Here is a 24,773-nt window from a genome sequence, read left to right on the forward strand (position 1 = left end):
AATATAAAATAAGCATGTCTAATTCACATAGAACAATACCTTTTGAACAAAAACAAGCCCCAAACCACAGGACCATATATCTGTACATGAAATTTTCATCATAATCACTGCAAAAACACTAAAACATCATTTAAAAAATTAGATCACCACTAAAATAGTCTGAATTTTGCCAAGTTGTTCTATTATGGAATAAACATTCATAATGATTTAGTAAACTTTTATTCTATTAATTTTTATTTTTATAAGAGGAAACAAGTACTTAACCTTAAAAAAGTTCAAAAACTATAGGAGAAAATCATGCAACTATATCCACAATTCTACAACAGGTGATTTTATTGTTAAATGCAAAAATATTTGTTGTAAAATTCTACTTCAAAATAGTGTCTTATTCCTTAATATTGATTATTTAATAAATAAATAATAATCTATGGAAGTAAAAATATAAAAATTATAAGGAGCACTTATAATTAAAAGTTATAATTTATATCTAAATCAAAGTTGTATGTCATCTTAATATAACATTTCTTTTATTGTGGTAGATATTTGCATTTCATTATGATAAAGAAGTTATTTTTTAAACAATAATTACAAAATTTTCAATTTCAAAACTCTCTCTTAACTGCATTTTTGAAGAATTATTATTCACTAAATTTTAATTTTTTAAAATCTACCTCATTATATTTCAGATACCTTAAACAATTTTCAAAAACTATTCAGCTAAAATTGTTAAAAATCTACTAATTAGGTACCATCTACCTAATGATGTCTATGTTCTTCATATAATAGAAAAAATATTTTGCACAACTAACCAAATGTAAAGTATATTCATATTTTAAAAAACAACATTGTAGGGTTTACATTGGAATTGGATACCTTTGCATGTGCAGTTTTGAAAATAGCAAATAAGGATTCAGGATTTTTATTTTCATCTTTAAAACAACTCACTATTAATTAAGCCAACCAAAATCTGATTACATTTTCATTTATTCCTCACACCATTTGTACACCATTAAGAAATACAAAATAGATCATATCTGTAAATGTTAACATTATAAAGCTAAGAAACCTATAAGTTCCTCTAAAAGACAAGTACCAAAATAACTTACTGTAGCATTAGAAATTCTTGGAAACCCGAACCCTAAAATAAATATACACTAAATATTTATTTTGAATTATTAAAGGCATTCTTATAATTTCGGAGGGAAATACAATTCTGTTTGAAAATATTCTATGGGAAGACATTTCAGCCAAGTGTTTTGAGAGCACCTCAGGAGATCAAACACATCCACAATAATGAATGTGAACAAACATAGGGCCTAAACATCTTTTGTACCCTGATAAATGCACATGCACCCCGTCTTTTGTAATAAGGCCTGTCGTCCGCAGCCTTACCAACACAGAAGGTGGGGAGGGACCCTCCAAGGGAGTTGGAAGGACCCAGGTTGTGGAATGGATGTTTCTGTACAGAAAACATGTAATTCAGATCATTTCTGATTTTGAATCTCCCTCTGTGCTGCAAGGGAGCAAAGGGCCTTCCCACTGGCTGTAAACAGGGCAGGACAAATCCCTGCAACGCCACAGCAAGGCCGCACGGGCGCCTGCTGGCAAGCGGCGGGAGGAGGTCACCTCCCCCGGGCTCCCGGAGAAGTCCCAGGAAGGGAGGGAGGTGTGAGAAGCAGGGCCCCGGACAGGGGACAGGGGACAGGGGACAGGAAACGGAGCTAAAGCACCGATCCCGGGTTCGGTCCACTGCTGTGGGACAACGCGGGCCGACTCCTCAGCACAGAGTCACAGGGACTTTGCACTGCAGAACCCAGGGCTGTTACGTTTCTAAGGAGGGGCCACCACTGTCAGCAGCAAAGTCCTCCTCAGGAGGCTGCTTCTGCGACAGTGATGAATATTACGTCTCACACTGATGAAGGACGTTTCTCCACGGAGTCTCCAACACGAAATGATCATAAGAAAGCACTCTATTAAGGGGCGTGCCTTAACGAAGAAAATAAAACAGAATCCACGTGTTCCAAAAACTTCAAACATTTTAAGGAAAATAGTTGGGAGCCATATTTGTAGTTTTGAACAACACGGTTTCACAGAAATTCAAAGGGTGTTCTTAAGGAAAACCCGACTCATCCTTTATTTGACAACTTCTTTTGCAAAGATATAGGAAATGAACCTGAAAAACCTGGTACATTATGAATTTCCCCAACAATATTTGCTTTCCTAAGGCTTTTATATATGTAATCTCTGAATTTTTTAAGTCCATGCACATAGCCTTACACCAAAACATAAAATTATGAATCATCTTTGATTTATTAGCTGTTTCTGACTTATTCCTATTAAAAGTAAATAATAAATAAATAAATAAATAAATGCCAATTTTCCAGGGTTGTAAAATTACATTAACTAAGTCTCCTATTCAGCTGAGTTTTGCATGTTGAATAAACTTCCCTATGTCCCTTCAGAAACTGTCCATAAGCAGGTTGTTCTTGTTTATTTTATTGGCCAGAAACACTGGAATTTCAACCAAATGAAATCTTACTAACACACAATAACATTATTTCCAGTAATATAACAGAGGCACCTTGGTGGCAATGATTTGTTTTGTTTCCCTACTTAACGCAACATAATTTTCTGGAAAAAATCTAAACATGCACTAAAGTGAAGAATCATGTTTTAGCTAAAAAATTTTTCAGTGGGAAAATATTGGAGACAAATGGATAGTAATAGTTATAATTTTACACTTTTAAAGCTAAGAATATATATTTACCATAGATTGGCTCTTTATTTGACTGTAAAATAAGGTAGCAGTTATGCAAAAGGGCCATTGAGTGTAAAGCAGCAGAACACAGTACTGGATGCATATCAATGAACTACATGGAGAAACAATTATGCTGTAAAGATGTAATAAACCTGATTCCCCCTCCCACCAGTTTTGGATATATAGTGACGCCATCCAGGCACTCTGTTCTCAGCTTCTCTATTTGAGAAGGAACAACAAAAATATTCTACGTTTCTTACAATACAGGTTTATGTTGAGGAGGAAAAGATACACTGTCATCCACCATCATTAATAAGTTATTCCTAAAAATATCTGAGCCAGCAGATGGCTGGGGTGCTCACTAAAATTTGTTTACAAATACTCCATCCAGTTCTCCTCCCCCCAAGCACATAGTTGGGATGTGCCTTGTCATCCCTTTGAATTAGATGTGCCCATACGACATGTTGGGAAATAAAATGTGAACAGATGTAATGCTTTAAAAGCTAGTGAGCCATCCACTAGTCTCTTTGTTACACGGGTCAAGGTGGTCTTCCATCACCCTCAGCCCTGAACAGCATGTGAAGTCCTCCTTGCTCTATGGCGTAAGCGAAAAGTAAACCTTTGTTGAGATAAACCAACAAAAGGTGGGATGGATTATTAATACAGGATAACCTACACTATTATGACTCACAAAACATATAAATTCCAAAAGGACAAAATTATGAGGTTATGCCCAAAGACTGAAAATAAATGTAAAATCCCTCTTGGGTATACTTTGCGTTTTAGACACAAATTGATGGCATCTTCATCTCAATTAGACTCTCTTTTTTAAAACCTATAATTTTAACCACCAATGTCAGCACTCTAGGTTTTTCTGTTATCCTCTCATTTTAATAACAAGAAAATTGAATTAAGTGGTAAGTGAATTACGCAAATATTGTTACACAGCCTAAAATGGTGATACTGTTAAGACTTAACTACCGAAGTAGCGGGGGGACCACTTTGTAAAGTACATGACTTCCTAACCACTTTGCTTTACATCTGAAACTAAGACAAAATAAGATTGAACAATACTTGTATTATATAATAGCTATACTTCATCATGTCTTTTAAACTCATACTCAAGACACAAACCATTGTTTACCTCTGCCTCCGCAGACATAGAAGCAGTCAATCTCAGAGTGTTCATCAGCTATAACTTATTCTGAATTCAGTCCCTGATATTTCAAGCCTCAACTTAACATCCAGAAAACACAGTTTAGATTAGGTCAGTTCTAAGTCACATATATGGATTCTATTTCTATGGTATTCCTCTAATACAAAATTCAAAGGCTCCTATAAATTACCAAATTAAACAATATTTCCTTAGTCTGACCTACCCAGGACATCACAAGTGTCTGCTTTTCATAAATCCCACCGTTCTCAAAATAATGATCAGCAACATTGGTTAAATACCAACCAGGTGTCAGAAAATTGTCTAAATACAAAGAAGCCGTCATACACAGTTACCAAATGTGATTAGATTCAGGTGAGTGGGGACAAGAAATGGCAAATAAATTGAGAAGAGATAAACTTGGTACTAAGGTATGGAGAAAATCAAATGGTTTGCTGAGAAGTTTGGGCTTTTTCCTCCAAGCAGGGCAAAGTCATCAAAATTCATGAGTAACATAACATTAGCAAGTCAACTGCTCAGAGAAGAAGTGGTGGGGCAAAGTTTCAAACTCAGGCTGCAGAGTCATTTGGGGGCAAATGGAGTGAACCTAAATCTTACATCATCATCACTCATTTGAATTTCTACAGTAGGCTGTGTGCTCATATACTGAAAACACTTGCCAATTTGTACAAAGGGTTAACTGGTTAGGTATAGTGGTGGAATATAGTTATTTTGTTTTTATTTGTATTTAAATTCACTTAATCTGTCCACTGTGAACTGAGAAATGAGAAAACATAACAAATATATAACAAAAACAATTTCAGAGCACATTGCTTAGGTCAGATGAAGAACTATGTGTGTTTTAGACACCTTCCTCACATCCAACACTGCTTAAAGACTTAGAGCCTATCTGGTTGTCACCACAATTGTCACAAACTTGTTTAGCAGCAAGTTTCAAAGGGGAAAGTTTTGTTACCTCCAAGTGGTTCTACAGGATGAATAATGACTTCATATCTCCCATCTCAAAACATGAAAAATAGACTCTTAATGAAGATCATCCCAAAAGTAAGTTATCAAAGTGTCATGATGCAGGAGGTACAGAGTTTAATATCATTCTTAAGTATAGATAATTATGTGCCTATTGAAACTCATAAATAATATTTTTATAATTTTACTATAAAGAAATAAATAACACAATTATCTGGAAAAGAGAATTTTAAATGTATATTTCTATGTACACTCCTACCTACATATGGTTATAAAATATGTTTGCTATTAGCAGGGAAATTAAATTTCAGACACTTTACTGTCCTTTGGATTTTAGAGGGGATTGATGATTAGTCCACAAATTTACATGTCACATATTTACATTCCAGCACGATAATTTAAAAACAAAAGGAAATTTTAGAGGTTTTGCTTTTTATAAAAAACAAAAAAAAAAACAGTTAAAATATGGGTGAAAAACAGTAATTCATGTTTCTCATTTCAATACTCAGGAACTTATATTAATTACTGGTGAACAAATATGGTGATATAATAAGTTCTACTTACCATCTGGATAAAATTCTTGGAATTTCACTTGGACAATTATCCCAGTAAAATTATTGAATATCTGAAAAGTTAGAGTGATTGAAAAGGATCAATAAAACATACCTTATATGTCATTTTATAATATATGAATTCCATGATATTTGACTTATAACTGCCCAGACTTATTCAAGGATACATTTGGACTCGTGATTTTCCCTTAATATGAACACTGTCTGAACTCAGGCAATAGGCGTGTCCCTTCAGTTATTCACACACCACCCTGAGTCTAGGAGCTGCAGCTCGCCTGTCCTCACCTCAACCCTGACCTGCAGGAACCACACTGCAGATAAAGGACATAATTCATTCTCAACTCTGGCTCCATGCTTCCCTTAAACCAAGTCAAGAGACTGCACCACTACATTCTTATTTTTCAATGCACAACTTCTGTGGGGGAAATTGCATTATAATGTTTCACTGTGATAAGAGAAAATCTGTATCCTGAAAATTTAAGTGCATATACTAGGTGAGCTTATTTACAACTTTAGTCATCATATCACCTCTGCAAATGTATTTATTTTAAGATAGTGATTACAAGATTATACAGATGCAATACTCTAATTGCCAAGTACTTTTATAAAATCAGAAGAACCCTCATCAGTGTAAAAATTCCTTATTTTTAAAAGATAAGGAAAACGAGACCCAATAAAGGAGAAATGGTTTGGCCAAGATCTTAGCTTAGAGAGAACACTGTGACTGGCTGCTAAGTCTCAAGGTTTTTGCTTCTCTTTTTCCGCGGTACTACTTTAAAACACATTTATTAAGGCTCTGATAATACCAAGCACTGAATTGGGCACTGTGTAATGAACAAGACAGATAAGACACCTGCCTTCATGAAGCATAATTCTGCTGATCTCGGTTCATTAAAGCATTGAATATAGTACATTTCCATCCATATCAATGATAAAGAATGCAAATATAACCAAGATAATAACATTTGGGTATGCAGTTCTACTAAGAGCCAAGTCTGGTTCCAGTGAATATTCTTTCTTTAACTTTGGAAATATATTTGGCCTGCAAAAATATTTAGCTAAACATCTGAGTACCTTTGACATGTACACAGATATTTTGTGCATAGATAAATCTTTCAAAAATTGAAAGGAACACATTTTTCCACTGAATGCTTTAAAAGGAATATGTTGTTTGCTGCTGATCTAAATGTGTTGACTTCCAGACTCAGTGTGAAGCTTAAAAACATGCTGTAGAGATGAAAAATTCCACATGTGCAAATGGGTAGATTTCACACGGAAGAGCAAAATAAAGACCTTGAGATCCATTCTGCACATCATTTCCTAACTGCTGTTTCATATTTAGTGCAGGGTTAAGTGTTCTTCTTATAGTAGATATTTGCAAAACAGAACGATAGAGTTACATATAAAATACTGAATTTCTAGACTTTTGAAGCACTTTTCTCACTTCTTCCTTTTCATGCCTCCAACCAATAAAAGTAACTGCTTTCCCATTTAGTTGCATTGCCTTAATAACTTTGGAAATATCACTTTAGAATGACTTTCACATGAGGCAATTAGGATGTTTACTGCATTATAAAAGTAGCCATTAAAACATGGGGGGGAGGGGGAAGAGCCCAAAATAGTGTACTAAACATGAGTCCAAGTTCTGCCTAAAATCACAGTTATTTCTAATATTAAAACAACAGAGAGATATGCAGAATATTTACTAAGTATAAAGTGATTATTGGTTAGGTTCTCATGAGAAAGACAGTCCAAAGTTTACCATCTCAAATCACTTAGGAATGCTTCGGTTTTAGCAAGAAAGCCTTCAGATACCCCATAAACTCTTTTCACATAACATTCAATATAGTGAAATAGCAAATTATTTCACCAAAAAGAATCAACCTGTAGAATGGAACAATAAGAGGAGGGCCAAGGAAAATTATTCCCATCATTTTAAAGACCAGAGCCTGGCCCATGGTCATATACTTGATTATTGATAGAACTGAAGCTGGTTAATGCTCCTTAATTACTAGTTTCACATCTTTCACAACTTCATAGCTAAGAAAAGATGAGTTTTGTTTATTGTCATCCACTTAGGATATAAGACATGTTTCATGTCAGATGTCATACAAATAAAATTATAACATATATACCATCATAGATCATATATTGTTACATATATCACATATCACTGGAAATGCCTGAACTTGAAATCTGCGTCTTTCGCTTTTAGAGACCAACTCCATCATATAAGGATTATCTTCTCAGCATTGGGACATTTAGATATTCTAATCAATTGCACCATCAAAGTTTGTAACCACTAACTTTGGCCCAATTTCTTCCTACCTTCCTTGGAGAAAATTTTTTTCAGTAGAGAGATCTCTACAGATTTTTCTGAACTGCCTTCACTTTTAGAATTAAATTCAAAGCGTTCCTGAAAAACAGCCTCAGATCCTATTGCCTTATGTTGTGTTCTTATTCCTAATCACTATCATGTAAATTTTGGTCCTGAGATTTGGATTTTTCAAAATATCAAATGGCAGAGTGTTTTCTTTTTATTTTGTACTTTTTTACTTATAAAATCACTCGGATTTTTATCCTTGAAACCCATGGTACCACATACATGAATATTATCTGTCATATGCTTAGAAAAAATGTCAGAGATTGTTTTTTTAAGTATTATCTTACTTATTACTGGGAATTGGGGGGGGTGTCAAAAGAACACCAGTGATATTCCCATTTCTTTCAAACACGGCATTAAACAGAGGTCAAATGTTTATGACAGAAACAAGCTACACTGATGTTGGCTGTGTCTGCCACAAATCTATCAGTTACTATATGCTTCAAATAAGATGATCAATTTCTTTTAATAATGGCTTTGTTATTACAAAATTAAAGGAAAGGAAAAGGACAACTAAAAGAGAAAGGGGAAGGGAAATTCCAATAATGTTGACAGTAGTCATCACTTACTACATGCCCACTATGAGTTATGGAAGACTGTAAGCCAGAGAGTGACATGACTTGATTTAATGTCTTTATTACATTTATTCTGGCTGTTAAGTGGAGAATAGATGAGGGAGTTGAGGGGAAAGCAGTGACTCTAGATAAGTGAGCAGAAAAGTTGGAAGGCTGCTGTTGTACTGATACATTCGACTAGAATGAAGTAGTGAAAATGGACAGAAGCAAATGTAGTTGAGATGTTGTGACAATAAACTTGGGGGGGGAAATCAAGGATGATTCAGGTTTTTGGCTTGAGCAAGAAGGTAGATCTTAGTGCCTTTTATGAAAAGGGTATGTCTAGGGGGAAACATATTTGTCCATGATGGAGCAGAGGAGAGTGGGAGGAAAGACTATTATTTGGCCACGTTGCCATTATAGATTTAAAAACACTTGTTCTATTGGTCACAGTGAACAAGATGCCCTCTAATAATTTCTGCTTTACTAACCACAAAATTTGCTTGATAATAAAGATAATAGCCAGTTCTCCAGTTCTGCTACATCATGTTCAGGTGTTTCATAAGTAACTCTCATATGGTCTACATTCTCAGTCTCTTGTTCTACCAGATTCTTTTGTAGGAATCATTACTAATACTCATGTGTCTCTTACTTTGACCATTAATACATCCCTCTATCTTGTAATCCCCTCTAGTTAATGTCCCTTTCATGGCTAAGTTCCTCAAAAGAGAACATGAAATTGTTAATTTGAACTCTCCCATTTATTTTGAATTCTACTTCGCCACTGAGTGGGTGCTTCCACTTCCACTACATTACTGAAACTGACCTCACCAAGTTCCTCATTTAACCCATAATAGCAACACCTCACAGATTTTTTTTTGTTGAGCTCTTTCACTGGTTCCTCCTCCTCTTACAGGTTATTTTTTGCACATTGCTGTTTTTAATTTTATTCTTTCTCCTGTCAACATTTTGCCTTGAGTAATATCAACACTCCATTTATTAACTGCTGATGGCCAACAAATCAATATCTCTAACCTGTATCCTAACCTGTAGGTTCACATATGCAACTGGTTACTTGGCATCTCTACCTGGCAGCCCTGTACACACTTCAAACAAAACATGGCTAAGCACTGAGCTCCTTACCCTCACGCCCAAACCTCCCTTCCTATTCCTATTGGTGGATAGCGTCACCATGAAACCATTAACTCAAGACAGGTGCTCAGGAATCAATCCACACTACTGCATTTTCCACATCTTCCAAAATTTATCGCTGAATCAACATGATCAATATTACTTCCTTAAAATATCCTGCCTCAGCTCTTCACTTCTCCTTCACCACCACGCTGGCCTTTTTTCATGTCTCAATATTACCTGAACGAATCATTTCTTCTCATCATTGCTGCCAAAGGTCTCTGTCTAAAATGTGCAGCTCAGTTGCTCTGCTGCTAAAAACCCTTAAATAGCTCTTCACTGCCTAAAGGAAAAAGTTTAAGGACCTGAGCAGGGCTCCCGATGATTTCCAAGATCTGATCCCTGCCTTATTTCCTTGCTGTCATTCTTACCTCTCACCAAACCTTTCTATATGCTTTAACAGTACACAATTCTACTGGAGCTTCCACACTTAAATGAATGTTTCTTGATGACCCTGGTAGAAGTTCTTGGTTATTTTATGCTTGTTTATACAAAGTTCTCATATAGCAACTCATATTTTATGGAACTCATTGATTTCATACCTCTAACTTCACTATATTGCTCTTGTCTTGATAAACCTCTGGACATGATTAGCTTTCAATAAATGATTGATGTTATTCAAGAATAAATGAGAAAAAAGAATAAATTAATTACTGAGCAAATAATTTGCCCCAAAACCCTATTAAAAAACCTAATACTTATAAATAATTGCTAAAATTCCCATGATTTTCTAATCCAATATTAAAGTAGAGCCCACAAAAAATTATAAACCTATATTACATAAACAGTCTACCATGAAAAGAACAGTGTGAACGTAGGACAAATCTATTAGGTCAACTATTGACAGACATAAGCCATTTCATGGACTTTGACTATAGCTAAACTTGAGAAAACAAATCCAAGTTAAACTTTGAACTTCAGAATTTAGGGAGAAAAAAGGCAACTGAAATAAATTACATATTCAGTTTAAATTCAGTTGGCACTATTTCTAGGTACAGCTTGAAGTTCTGTTAGCTGTCATGTTTATTCTTGCCAAAACTAACCATAGGTAAAGCACCTGAAAAGCTTAAGGTCTTCAGCAAATAGTCACTTTTAAAAACAGGTAATGTTACTCATGTGGTTGAGTCAGAACTATATTTATTCAGTGGTACAGATGGAAATAATTTGTTCTGGAAACCAAGATAGTATTATTTATTTTATCATTTTTACCTACAAAAATAATTCACATGCTAGTGCACATGAAGAGTCTCAGACTATAAAATACATCCAGACATATTTGAATCAGAATGGCACCATGTTATAGCTATGAAATTTAGATTTAATACGTTCATACTGTTTACTTTGTACCTCTATATTAATAACATGTTAGTCTCTATTTTATTTAAAATACATAGCAGTATATAAGCTCAGCTTCATTGCAAAAGATTCAAACAACACACATATTTGCTATAAAAAAGTTTTTGTTCTTCTTTTCCCCCAGTTTTATTTCCTCCCCCAGAGGAATTTAGTGTACATCATTCAAGTTATTATGCTACATATTTACACATGTAGTTTTTAACCATTCATATGATTTATTATATGTATTGTTCAATGTATTGCATTTTCTCTTAATAGTGATATTTAAAGATACTGTTGGTAGAAGTAAAAACTGTGAAGAAATTATTGAAGGCATGACTAAAATATTAATCTTTAACCAGCAATTCCACTTCTTCAAAAGGAGAAATTAACAGTGGTGTTTATTACAGAGCTGTTTGAAATAATGAAGTAGGATAAACAATATAAACGTCTAAGAATACAGAAGTATTTTAATATATGATAACATATCCATACTCTAGATTATCATGTTGCTGTTTAAAGTCATGAGACAGATCTACATGTAGTGAGCTTTTGTACCTGTAAGTTATTTCCTATTGTCCCTCTGAAAATCTTCATTCAGTTTTATTTGTAAGCAGTATTCTCAAAGATTGTCTCATGAAAGAAGCATAGTAATTGTAAATTCTTCAATGTCAGAAAAAAACTGTGGTTTTTGGTAGGTTTCAGAATTGAAAAAGAATAGGAAGTTTTATTTTTCTTAGAAATCTCTCCCCCTCAGGGTGTAGTTACAAAGCTCAATGGCCTTGGGAAACTCATTTTTAGCAAGGCATTTTATCTTTCTCAGCCTCAGTTTCCCAATCCCTAATTTGAAATAAGGTGATAATTAAGTATGAAAGCACATAGCACAAAAAGCTACTCATTAAATGTTTTAAAACTATAATTAAAATTCTTCCTTCAAAGATTCTCTGATAAACCCAACAAATTCTGATCATCTCAGTTATTTAATCCTTAACAACTTAATTTATACAACAGGCAAGAGCAACTGGTTAATAGAACAATAGATATCGGTGAAGGGTGATAATTTATTAAATAATACCACACTTTAACTATAGGTTATTAGTGTAGAAAAAAAGAAATCTCAATTTTAATTTACTACTTAGCACTAATGTATTTTTAAAAGGTAAAATAATTTACTAAAAACAAATGTTGAATCTCAATAGATTAAGTACAAATAAAACTTCCAGAAAAGTCTAATAGTCCTTCATTTCTGATAGCAGTTTGCAATATGTTTGTCATTTGCTTATATGTTGCTTACTATATTTTATATTTATTTTCATACTATAAAATAAAATACTTGTAGAATATAGGTCTTCTTTTCCTTCTTATCACCTCACCTAACTGATCCTATTTATCCTACCACGGAATGTACTAAATAAATGTGGAATGATAAAAGCAAATATTGGTGTTATGTCTACGTTACTGTAACCACCAAGAGGAGATAGAATGACAAAGAAAGTTATGGTAGGAAGTTTCTATGTCCAAACTTATGCTCCCACTTGGTTCTTACACCTTTTTAAAGCCACATCTTAAGGCAAAAATACTAGGTATGAAATATGAGCATGAAAGAGAAAAAAAAACTTTTCTAAATATTCAAAAAAAGGCTTAAAAAGATAATTGAGAAATACTTTCAGAAATATATAAATATTTTTAAATATTCACCTCTTCTCAGGCAGAGTATTAGAGAAGAGATAGTTAAGTAATTCACTTAAAGAAGACCAAAAAAAAAAAAGAGGAAACAATTATTCTACAATTAAAGATAAATTCACAATCTTATAAATAAAAGATAGTTTCAAATGTGGTACTCTCTTCAAAAATCTCCTTTGAGATGAAAGGAGAGAATATAAAATATATTTTATTATGTTATTACTCTTTCACATTTCTTGCGAATTATTTTTGAAAATCAGATTCAATGAAAACATTCTTAAGATGATGGTTCACATAAATTATCTCATTTAATTTTCTCAATAGCCCACCAAGATAGGAATTCTTAGCCTCATTTTGTTGATGATAACTTGGGGCTCAGAGAAGTTAAGAAACTTGGGTAGAGATAGCCCGGCCACACTTCAGAGCTGGAATTTGAATTCCCATTTGTTCACTGCAGATTTACTTTTTAATTTTTTACCACATCACAGTTGCTTTAAAATCCTTATATGAACACAAATACTTTGCATTCATAGTTTTACTGATCAACATAACCACTCTCATTCTATGTTTTAAGGGAGTATTTACAAAACCTGTAATGAGAACCATTTAGTAAACCTAGTTACATAAAGGTATGAGATATATCACATTCTTCCATGCGATAGAGAGGATAAGAAGGCCCTGCCATGAGACCTTCATTGTTTTTCTGTTGTTGTTGGGTTGCTGAATTCTCCGTAATTAAATAGCAATCAGGCTCTTAAAGACAGGCTGATCTCAGTACTGTATTTACGTAAAGCAGACTCAGACTGCATTTTCCATTTTGTGGTCTGGACATGGTGCACAAATGCCAGCAAAAGGGTCATCATAATTGAAACCATCCTTCATGTGCCTGCCATGGAAACAAGACTTTGAATTCTGAAAACTCTGTATAACAAAAAAAGATAAGTATTTTTCCCCACAATATTGTTATGAGTGCCAACGTTTCCGTCCATCGTTGAGTGGTTCTTATAGCGATCTCCATAACTTTTAAACATCATCTTTCACTTAATAAAAGTACTTTGCATTAGAAAGACATAATTATGTTATGCAAAAGCCCCAGGGATAATTATAGTACATCCAGACATTCTTAATCTATATTAGTGGAAACATGTTACAGGCCTGATGAGAAACTCACATATCATTATGCAATCTCAACAGCTGCTCGGCTCAGTCTTGCTATAATCAAATCTAAGTTATCATCCCATCATTTCTAATGCTGTGTTCTTCCACATTTCTACTGATTTAAAGATATATTTTGAGTCATCAGATCTAAGGCTTTGTACTATCACTAAATGTGTCTCACTAAACCAAACATGTCCTTTTCTAACACAATTTAAGATTGCACTATATAGATCTTCACGATTTAACCTAACTAGCATATATTTGCCAAATATATACTATGTTCTCAGTGTTAACTGTACTAGGGGGCCTCTGGGTATTACTGAACCTGCTATATATTCATAAGCAGCCAAATCCCACTAAGAGAATACTGTGTATGTCCCATTACCATACCTCGAATTGCCCAACTAACTGAAAAGTTTCAACTCAGTAATCAACTCATTAAATAATTATGAGATATGGGAAGTATTCTTTTTTAGAGAAATATTAAATCTTCAGTGAATGTAATTTAGCACTTTGTCCAGCTGGAATTCACTTATCCACACCTCTGGCATTTCCACCCTTTCCGTTGGAATTTTCTCCATAACTGAACAAATTTCACTGTGAGATTGTATTTCCTGCCTTTCAGTTCATCTTCTTCCTGATGGGTATTACGCTGGAGACAGATACCTTAGATCTGTAGAATCAAAAATTAACTTTGCTTTGTTTTAGCAATCTGGGAGAGTCACCAGTCAGTCATTTGTAAATTTTTCATGAATAATAAACTTCTTATCTGTGAAGTGTCGACATTACTGTAACCATTTATGAATGATGGCAACGTTACTGCTTTTGAAAAGCAAGGGAAAAGTTATTAAAAAGTAGCTGAATTGTTTAATCTTTTTCATACATGTCAGGAAATTTTAATTCTCCCTCCTTGGGAAAAATATATGGGCAGGTGAATGAAAATCCTAGTTTTACAAAAGAACCAGAAGACACATCTTACGTTTAAAGGAGTTGCTAAAGGATAGGAAGACAAACTAAGTGAACCAAAGACACACACACACATTCTCATTCAGTCTAATTAATATTTTCACTGATGGCCATCATTTCCTTTATAATTTTCTAGATATTTGACAAAGTTTAATTATTCTTACTTTAACATATGCCTATAATTCTTAATTGGGAAATATTTTATATTTATCATAAACATTTTATTCCATTCAAATCATGCCTGCATGAAATTCACTCTATTTTATAAATCAAATCCCAATCCTACCCAATGGACCTCACCAAAAGGGTTAGCCGGTTATTATACACCAAAACTTAGCTTTAGAAGCTATTTTTACTAATTGTTTTCTTCTTTTTCTTCTTTGCTATTTTATGTAAATAAGTTATGTATCCTAATATTTAGTCCTTCTGTAGTATCATTCTACAGAGTAGAAGAAATGGTGATAAGAAATATTTAAAAAAAAAATCAGCTAACAAACAGAACAATTTTCCTTCTAATTGGATACTATTGAAAAGTCAATAAGAATTAATTTTTATTTTATTTTTTAAAAATAAAAAATATTCTTAGATATGCTTTTATGTGAGCTCAGTAAATAAACTTTAAGAAAAAAATCTGATTATTAGTTATGTTTAACCTAATCTTCTAACCACAGATTCTAGTACACAAAATAACTTTGAAGAAATACCAAAATCAAACACCAAGATATTTGGGAAAAAAATTAAAAATCAGTGGATAATTTTAAGTAGAGGGGTATGATATAATAAGAATTGTAATTGGGAAAAAATCCTGTGGCAGCAACCAATTACAGCATAAAATCTATTTCTTTCTTTCTCCTAATCGCTGTTCCAGCATTTCACTTTATCGAGATGCAGAAGCTGTATCATTCTCTCAGGTGTTGAAAACAGAACTGGGAGACTTGGTAACAAGACTATTTTAACAAGACTACTGTGAGTGATCAAAAAGACACAACATAGGCCATGGGGATGAAATCAGTTAAGCCATCATGGTTTGAAAATAACGGTGTGATCGCAGGAGTGAATTTCATACAGGCATGACTTGAATGGACTAAAATATTTATGATAAATATAAAATATTTCCCAATTAAGAATTATAGGCATATGTTAAAGTAAGAATAATTAAACTTTGTCAAATATCTAGAAAATTATAAAGGAATTGATGGTCATCAGTGAAAATATTAATTAGAATGAATGAGAATTCATTTTATATTTCTCTCTCTGAATGCTGAAACATGTAATAATTGTTCCTCAGAATAACTCTACGTGGTGGGTAAGTGGTTATCATGTATAAAAACCAAAAATTCAGGTAAGTTTTGTGGCAAATAAGAGAGTAGCCTAACCTCGACCCTTATCTTCTGATTTCTTATCAGTCCTTTTCCCACTTTAACAAAGTTCTCCACATTTTCTGAATACTACCAATGAAAAGGAAATAATAAATGTAACCCTAGATACATTTAGGAAGTCCTGTCCTTCTGTTTTTAACATTTTGAAAATTTATGTATTATTAAAAGGAAAGCTACACCTTAGATCAAATAATTTCAAAAGCACATAAATACTACCCATTTTAACTGAAATTCATTAAAAAATATTATTAGATGATATTTTTATTATAATTCATGTACCTTCATTCGAATCTTGCTATTGTATTGTATTTCCAGTTGGCAGTCTCAACCTATTTAAACATAGCGTATAATATGCTTAATAGAATTAAGATTTTTTTGAGAGTTGGAATCATTTTAAGTAAATTATTGATCTAAAAGTAACATTAATTAGTACACTATGGTTGTCATCTAAATGTTACCTCTTCTCTGCAGAAATTAATGGGGATCTTTTGTTTTGACCTTAACAAGGGTTAGGCTATCTTCTTAGAGGAGTAATATTTTCAGTAGCTAAAAAAAAAAATATTCTTAGGGCAGAACACCTGGAAACCAGGCCTCAAAGATTCTGCATCAATACTATTTGATGTTTTACATCTGGTAAATTGTTACTAGCAGGTCTAATGGGAGTTCAAGAGGCTATTTTAGTCCTTAAACATTTAAATACTTCCCCTGCATCATAAAACATGGGGGAAAGTGGCTCTCCAAACCCTCACTTCCAGAGAGCATTTTAAGTAATGAATATTCTTGAACGTGCAGAGGAGACTTACATGTGCACTTGAGCAGCACTCCAGTGAAGTCTAGAAGAATTAAAAGGATTCATGAAATCTTCAATCTCTAAAATTTATTTAACTTTCTGCATAGTTTACAAAGAACATCTATATTCTGATAATGTCTAGAAGAGAACAGAAGAGAATTTTGAGTGAGGATTTTGGTCAAGGGAAAGCACTTGAAGATAAAAGGAATATATTTGCCTAGTTAGAGCTTAAAAGGGGGGAGGTCATTTATATTGTGTTATTTCTTGTTCAGATTTTTTTTAAAAAAATATGGTCATGTGTGGCTACAATAAAAGATATATCTCTCGTGCTTCTCTAAAGTTCAAGGCTTCCAGAAACATCATTGTTCAAATCCAGATAAAGCTCTCACTTGGGGAGATTGTAACAGTCCCTTAGCTAATGAAATTGACTATAAGTGCTCTTTGGAACTCATCAAATAATTCCCAAAGATTAACATTTGAGAACACTCTGTTAGTCAAATACAAAATCTCTGGATTCATCACTAATGTAAATAATCTCAGTCTTTTCAAATCGACTTTCCAATTTTTTCGCCTAATTGTTCTCTCAGTTCTGTTCCCACTGCCTTAGTTCAAGTAGCTCCCCAAGATTTCCAGCCTCTAGTTCTTTCATTCTAAGGTATTCTGAACACTACTTTCTTTCTTAAGCATATGCTACAGATTTTGAAATGGCTCTTGAACTATAAATAAGGTGTTAAAGGTCAGCCATGTGGTGGTCCCAAAATATCTCTCAGACATCTTTATCTCTGCAACCATCATAGACTCTCATCTCTAGAGATTTGATAGCTACTTGTGATGTCACTTTTCATGCAGTACCTTCCCTTTCTACCTGATGGTGAGCCCCTATATGCTTCAAGTTCTGCTCAAATATTGTTTCTTCCAAGAAGTCCTTCCTTTGCAAGAGATTCTTTATCCCTCTGTTATAAAACTTAATACATCCGATACTGTGTTAACCTTTACTTACATATAGTTCTATCTAAGACTTTTGAAGGGAAAAAAGTGAGTTTTGGTTATAGATATGCTCACCACAATGTCTGACTCAGATCTTTGTACATTCAACAGAAATATGTTATCTGATTTAGTGGTTGGGACTCTTCTTCTTGGAGACACAGATAGATTTACCAGAGCTCCTTGAGTAAGTTATGGTCATATGGCTCAGTTCTAAAAAGCAGAATGTGGGTGGGGATGATTATACCACTTCCAGGTCAGGACCATAAAATCCTTCCATGTGTAAACTTATAATTTGAGGCTATGGGAGTTTATGTTGTTGAAGCTGCAAGACGGAAAGAATCAATGAGCAGAAAGCTTCCCAAAGCACATGAGTGGCTCTAAGTTCTAAACTTCTGGACTATGCTGGAACTTTACCTATTACATCAGTAAATGTAGCCTAAGTAGCACAGGTCAGCTAAATGGTCAGCCAGTTATTAAAGTGGTGAATAATAAACAATGCCATAATGGTCTTATTTTGGATGGATTTGTTGGAATGACCCTACCTTGATTCAAATGGCCATGTCATCTTTTCTCCAGGGGCGAACCCATCCCCATGCCACTGCTTGGATCTAACAGTTTCTCATTTGGACATAATTACTCTCCTGGGATTTGTTACATCTTTTTGGAATCGGTCTCCAGACCTCTGGCTACTATTGAATCCATTTGACTAGACTTTTCTATTCCTAGCCATATGTCCCAATCATTCTCATCACTGAAGGCCAAGCAGATGTTTTGGTCTTAAATAATATTTAGTATCAATTCATTCAGATTGTTTTCACCTGGCTTGGTACTTCTATAATATTCATTCGATAATGGTTTATACTCTGAAAAAGCATTAACATTCTGACTTTTTCTAAAAAGATTTTTTTAAAGTGTTAGTCAACTCTCTCGAATGCTACTCAGCTGCCGATGAGTAGAAATTATGTCAGATGTTTCTCTGCGGATCCCAAAGCACCTGCCAGAGTGCCTGGAAAGAGATTAGGGGTATCTATCAATCAATTTGTGTGTGTGAATCAAGCATCAATGTTGCTTTCCTAAATTTCTGTTTATAGCTATTCATTTTTAAACAACCAATGAATAATTTAAATTGATTTGGTAAATGCATAAAGTGATTAAAATGTTAATAACGTTTAGCAAGCATTGATCATTTTTGCTATCCACAGGGGAAAACAATCCTAAATGTTGATCAAAGCCTTCTAAACCTAGATGATTTGGGCTATATTCCTGTGACATTTTCCTCTCTGAAACTTCTAGTACATAAATAGTACAAATGAATACTGTAAAAACCTTGCTATATTGTGTTGTTGTATCCTACCTTCAAGAACATATGAACTCTAATCTGACTGATTTATACCTGATTAACAAGAAAATATTGATTGAGAAGATGAGAACAATAAGAAAGACAATTATTACTGGATATAAGGTATCAAAATTTAACAGAAAAGACTGGTATTAAAGAATACCATATATAGTTTTGAGTTTAAATGTTTACTTCTTTGTTGGGCAGAAATTTTGTAGAAAATGAAGTAAAATTTCTGCTGAGGGGAGGGCAGTGTCAGCAATGAACAGTGTAGAAGAACCTTGAAACAACTAGAAATGGCAATGCAAGTAGAGTTATGCAAGATTATGCAGGAGTTTCACTACAAAGGAACAAATCAAGAGATGTGAACCCATAAATTGGCTATGCCTTCCAGAAAGAAAGGTGAGAGAAGCCAGACAAAACAGACTGATGCAACTGAAAGGCCAGAAGAAAACCATAGACATTTTTGTACTCAGAAGAAAGACAGACTAATAAATAAAAATTCCATAGAAAAATAAATAGGAGAAAGTAAAAAACACCACCTCGAAAAGTCTAAAATAGATACAACTTGGAGTAATCTGAGAACCAGAAACTATGCATAGTTTTATTAAAAAATAAAACTAAAAGGCTTAAATGAACAGAAAATGTCATGATGCCAAGGTACTAATTTTCTTTCAAAGGGTAAAAAATTCTGATAGCTCTCACCATGGTTTCGCTATATCTGGTGTCATTCCTGATAAAAAGATGGGGGTAGAGATGAGAATGGGTAAATATTCAGATATAAAAGCAAAAACCAAAAAAACATCAGAATCAAGTTGTCTTTAAAATTAGATTTATTGGAGTGACATTGGTTAATAAAATTTTATAGGTTTCAGGTCTACAACTCTACAATACATCATCTATATATTGTATTGTGTGTTCACCATCTCAAGTCAAGTCTCCTTCCCACTTATTCGCCCTACACCCTCTTCTACCTCTCCCCACCCCACTTTCCCTTTGGTAATCACCATGCTATTGTCCGTGTCTATGAGATTTATTTTTTGCTTAATCCCTTCACCTTTTTTACCCAGCCTCCCAATACCCCTCCCCTCTGATAGCTCTTAGTCTGTTCTCTATCTATGAGTCTGTTTCTATTTTGTTTGTTAGTTTATTTTGTTCATTAGATTTCACATATGAGTGAAACCATATGGTACATGTCTTTCTCTGACTGGCTTATTTCACTTAGCGTAATGCTCTCTAGGTCAATCCATGATGTTGCAAAAGATAAAATTTCCTTCTTTTTTATGGCGAAGTAGTATTCCATTGTGTAAATGCACCACAGCTTTTTTATCCACTCTTCCACCGATGGGCACTTGAGCTGCTTCCAAATCTTGGCTATTGTAAATAATGCTGCAGTGAACATAGGAGTGAATATATTCTTTCAAATTTGTGTTTTGGATTTCTTAGGATATATTCCCAGAAGTGGCATTGCTAGGTCATAAGGCAGTTCATTTTTAATTTTTTGAGGAAACTCCATACTGCTTTCCACAGTGGCTTCACCAATCTGCATTCCCACCAGCTGTGCACAGGGGCTCCCTTTTCTCCACACCCTCGCCAGCACTTGTTATTTGTTGATTTATTGATGGTAGCCATTCTAACAGGTGTGAGGTGATATTGCATTGTGGTTTTAATTTGCATTTCTCTGATGATTGGTGACATTGAGCATCTTTTCATATATATATATTGGCCATCTGTATGTCCTTTTTGGAGAAGTGTCTATTCAGGTCCTTGCCCACTTCTTAATTGGTTTGTTTGGTTTTTTGGTGTTGAGTTTTTTAAGTTCTTTATAAATTTTGGATATTAAATCTTGTCAGATGTATCATTGGTGAATCAAATTGTCAAAAAAAATATACTATGACAAGGAGGACTGACTCATCTATGATGTAACATCTATAGATGAATCATACACCTGAAACCTATATAATTTTTTTAATCAATGTCACCCCAACAAAGTTGAATACCTGACTATTCTCCTGGAGCCATGGCTTACATAGAGCTGTTTCGTAGAGAGGTCAGAAGCATCAGCAATAATCTGGCAGTCAGAACCTGAGACAAACTGCTGTTTGACTTGGTAACTAGACCTATGAGATCTCCATTATCAGAGATTGTGAGCTTGGAATAGACAGCATGCAGGACCAAGTCTATGACCATAGCACTGGGGTGAGGCTAGCAATGAGTGAGAGAGAGAGAGAGAGAGAGAGAGAGAGAGAGAGAGAGAGAGAGAGAATTTTAAAAAATCTTTCTCACTTAAATTGGGCCTGAAAACCAAAATTCCAAGGCATGTGATAAATATCATAAAAAAAAAAACACCAGCAAGTTTTTAAAAAAGTCAATGAAGTCATTCCAGATGACATGAAAATAATAGATCAGTTTCAGAATTTCAAAGTAAGCATGCTAATATCCATAAAGAGACAAAGTAAGAAATAACATCAATACAATTTTCAAGAAAATAAGTAGAGATAAAATAATAAAAGTGGCTATGAGAAAAGAATCAATTCGAATTCTCAGGAAGACATATATAGTGGAAAGAGTCAAAACAAAAATTAGTAAATTGGAAGATAATTCTGAGTAATTCACGAAAAATGCAGCACAGGAAAATATATAAATTAGTGTGAAAGATAATTAAGAAATATATATGATATATTATGAAGCTTTAACATACATTTCCTAGAATATTCCAGGAAAAAAAGAGAGACTAAAGCTAATAGTAACAAAAGTAATTTAAAAAATAAAGTTGTTGAGTTTTTCATAATTTAAGACATGATTCCTAAGACCAAAGTATCTACAAGATGAACAACCACTATGCTCTATTCCCTGGAAGAAGAGTAATAAAAACCATACTGCAACTCTAGAATACCTTTAGAGGACCCAAAATTTGTCAGAGACAATAGAATCTAATCCTATAGATTCTGCCTTATATTTTCATAAAATAAATCATCTTAAAAATCAAACTGACAAATGTAATCAAAACAAGAATACAGTTAATATGACATTTTTCCTCAACAGAGAAGGCATAATTTCACTGCAGCAGATGTCTATTGCTGCAGGGGTACAGAAAAATACTGAAATTTAGTGACCATGAGAATTAAGGAAGTAAGTCAAGTAGTGTCATAACCTTATCACATGTCCTGGCCACTCTAACACCCTCCTCGTGAGCTTATACGTGCAAACCCAAACACACACACACACACACAATCTAGGGGAGGAACGATGAATCGCCAATGTTTTACATATAGCTAAGAGAAACCACCCTAGAGTTAATTTGAACATATTTCCATTTTTTCCTAGTTATCAAATACATAATTTAAACTTCTGTGGTAAAATAGCCTTACATAAGAAAATATATACCTTCTTAAAACTATGGCTATAAAATAATGCTAAGGTAGATTTCAGTTTTTAAAAGATGCCTTCACTGCAACAAACAATCAATATGGAAATATGAACAGAAAAGACTGAAGATGGTAGTTATTAAGTGTTAGGAAAATTAAGCAATAGGTCTTTTTTCTTTTGTTTATCACAATTTATGTGCTTCCATTAAAGGGAACCCAATTCTTTTGTAGCCCCTCCTCGTAGCATAGTAACTTCCTGAGTTGTGGTTAGCTATAACCAAGGAAAATAATGAAGTTGCCTTTAATTTCTAGTCTTTGGACTGGTTTGAAGGGAAATGGTAAGGGGTAAACATTTTTTTTTTTTTTTTTTTACAATCTTGATACCAACGGGAGAAATTTTCAAAAGGCTAATCCCTTGGCAAAGCCTTTCATAAACCCTCAGCCACACCTTAACTTTACTTAATGAGACAGCATTAAAAGAAAACTCCAAACAATTGCCATCTCCTTCATATCAACATCATACCAAAGACCTTATTAAAAACACCTTCGTGGTTTTGATGAGAACATAATTTTAAAAACCCCAAAAGGTTCATGCAAATGAAAACGTCAACATTTCCTACCAAAAAAAAGGCTTTTAGTCCCCTATAGTACTAATAAACATCTAGGAAATGTGTTTGTGAGCAAATAAAGAAAAAAGAGTGACTGTAACAGGTGAGGAACATAATGAACTCCTCAAAAGGATTTGCCAGTCACATTTTGCAATTATTGAAAGAAGCTCATATCAAATCATAGGAAGAGCTCGAACATAGTTACCCTTCTTATACAGAGTTCTTGTACTAAAGTCAAGACTACTGCTTAGTTTTGCAACAGTTGATCGGTTTGCAGAAATCTCTGAAAAAGAAGAGCGAAGAGCTAATGCCTCAAAATTGCCGTATAAGCAAAAGCACACTCATTCCTCTTTAAAAGCTTTCCTCCCTTTATTGTGGAGTTTTATAGCTTCACAATTACTTCACTATGTTTTTTCCATTTATTAATTTACTTTAGCAAACAGAAGCTATGAATCTCAAAACATAAGCAGTTTAGTCAGTTTTATTTTTTAAGTGATTATTTAAATTTATATTAGGGAGCTGCTTTTTGAATGTTTTAAATGAATGTGAAACACCATAATAACACAGCCCTCTGAGTTATATCAAATCAGCAGCCTGGAAGATACATTTTTCACTTCATTCATTGGGTAGCGTCTAATGCGGTCATCTTGTTAAGAACACTGCTTTTTAAACAAAGTCAATGACAGCAATAATATTTTGGCACTTATTAAAACTCTAATACTAAATTTTCAGCTTTTGGAGAAAAATCTCTTCTATAACATTTCTAGGATCACTCCCTGAAGGTTCTGATTTTTATTTTTTTTAACACACAGCACATTTAAAATAGGATTCTCTTTATGCTTAAATGAGAAATGAAGCACAATTTACACTGAGGTAGTTCTCCGCCCCCCCCCCCCCAAGAAAAGTAAGCTTAGTAACTTCTGAGGTATTTGCGCTGAAATACCTGCACTGAAAATTACTCAGTCTTGTTTCAAGGTCATTAAAATCAAGAAAATAAACTGTGCCCAAAAGTTTCAACAGGGAAATGTGAGCAAACAAAACAAAAAGGAACAAAAGAAGTTTGCAATGCTCCTTCTCAAAACAAGTTGCAAGGACCCTGTGCCAGGACTCACACACACAGACTGTACGAAGGCAACTGACGAAATCAAAACACACTTACTTTTCAATATGTACAGATGCACTCCCCCCCCCCCCCCTCCTATTTTAGGTGAAAAATAAGAGGACGCCCCAGTGCGTCTCGCTGGCGGCCAGATAACTCCCAGGCCCTGACCCTTTACTCCCAGGACTCTGCACAAAGCTCCTTTCACAGGGACCCCGCCGCGGACCCCCGACCAGGCGGCCGCAGGGAGCCTGGCGGTGCCACCGGCCGGGCGCGGAGACGTTCACATCGCCTCTGTGACACCCTGGCTCCTTCATTCCCTATTCCGCGCAGGGTCTGCCCGGCGCAACATTTATCCGGGTTTCAGGAGAAGCGTGACTCAGACAGAGGGACAATTTTAGGGAAAGGGGGCGCCGAGGCGGCACAAAGATGGCATTTCTCGGTTCGCACTGCCAAGTTTAAT

General features: G+C 34.3%; 1 long non-coding RNA gene across 2 annotated transcripts in view; it reads right to left on the bottom strand.

The window, feature by feature from the left end:
* LOC308557431 overlaps window positions 1-24,773 on the bottom strand; it is a 255,127-nt gene that overhangs the window by 229,773 nt on the left and 581 nt on the right. For both annotated transcript variants that reach the window (XR_013998835.1, XR_013998836.1), the window contains exon 2: window positions 5,463-5,523. This is a non-coding gene — a long non-coding RNA (uncharacterized lncRNA). The remainder of the gene's footprint in view (window positions 1-5,462; window positions 5,524-24,773) is intronic.

The sequence above is a fragment of the Miniopterus schreibersii genome (genome assembly GCF_964146895.1).
Source record: "Miniopterus schreibersii genome assembly, chromosome: 5".
Lineage (NCBI taxonomy): Eukaryota > Metazoa > Chordata > Mammalia > Chiroptera > Miniopteridae > Miniopterus > Miniopterus schreibersii.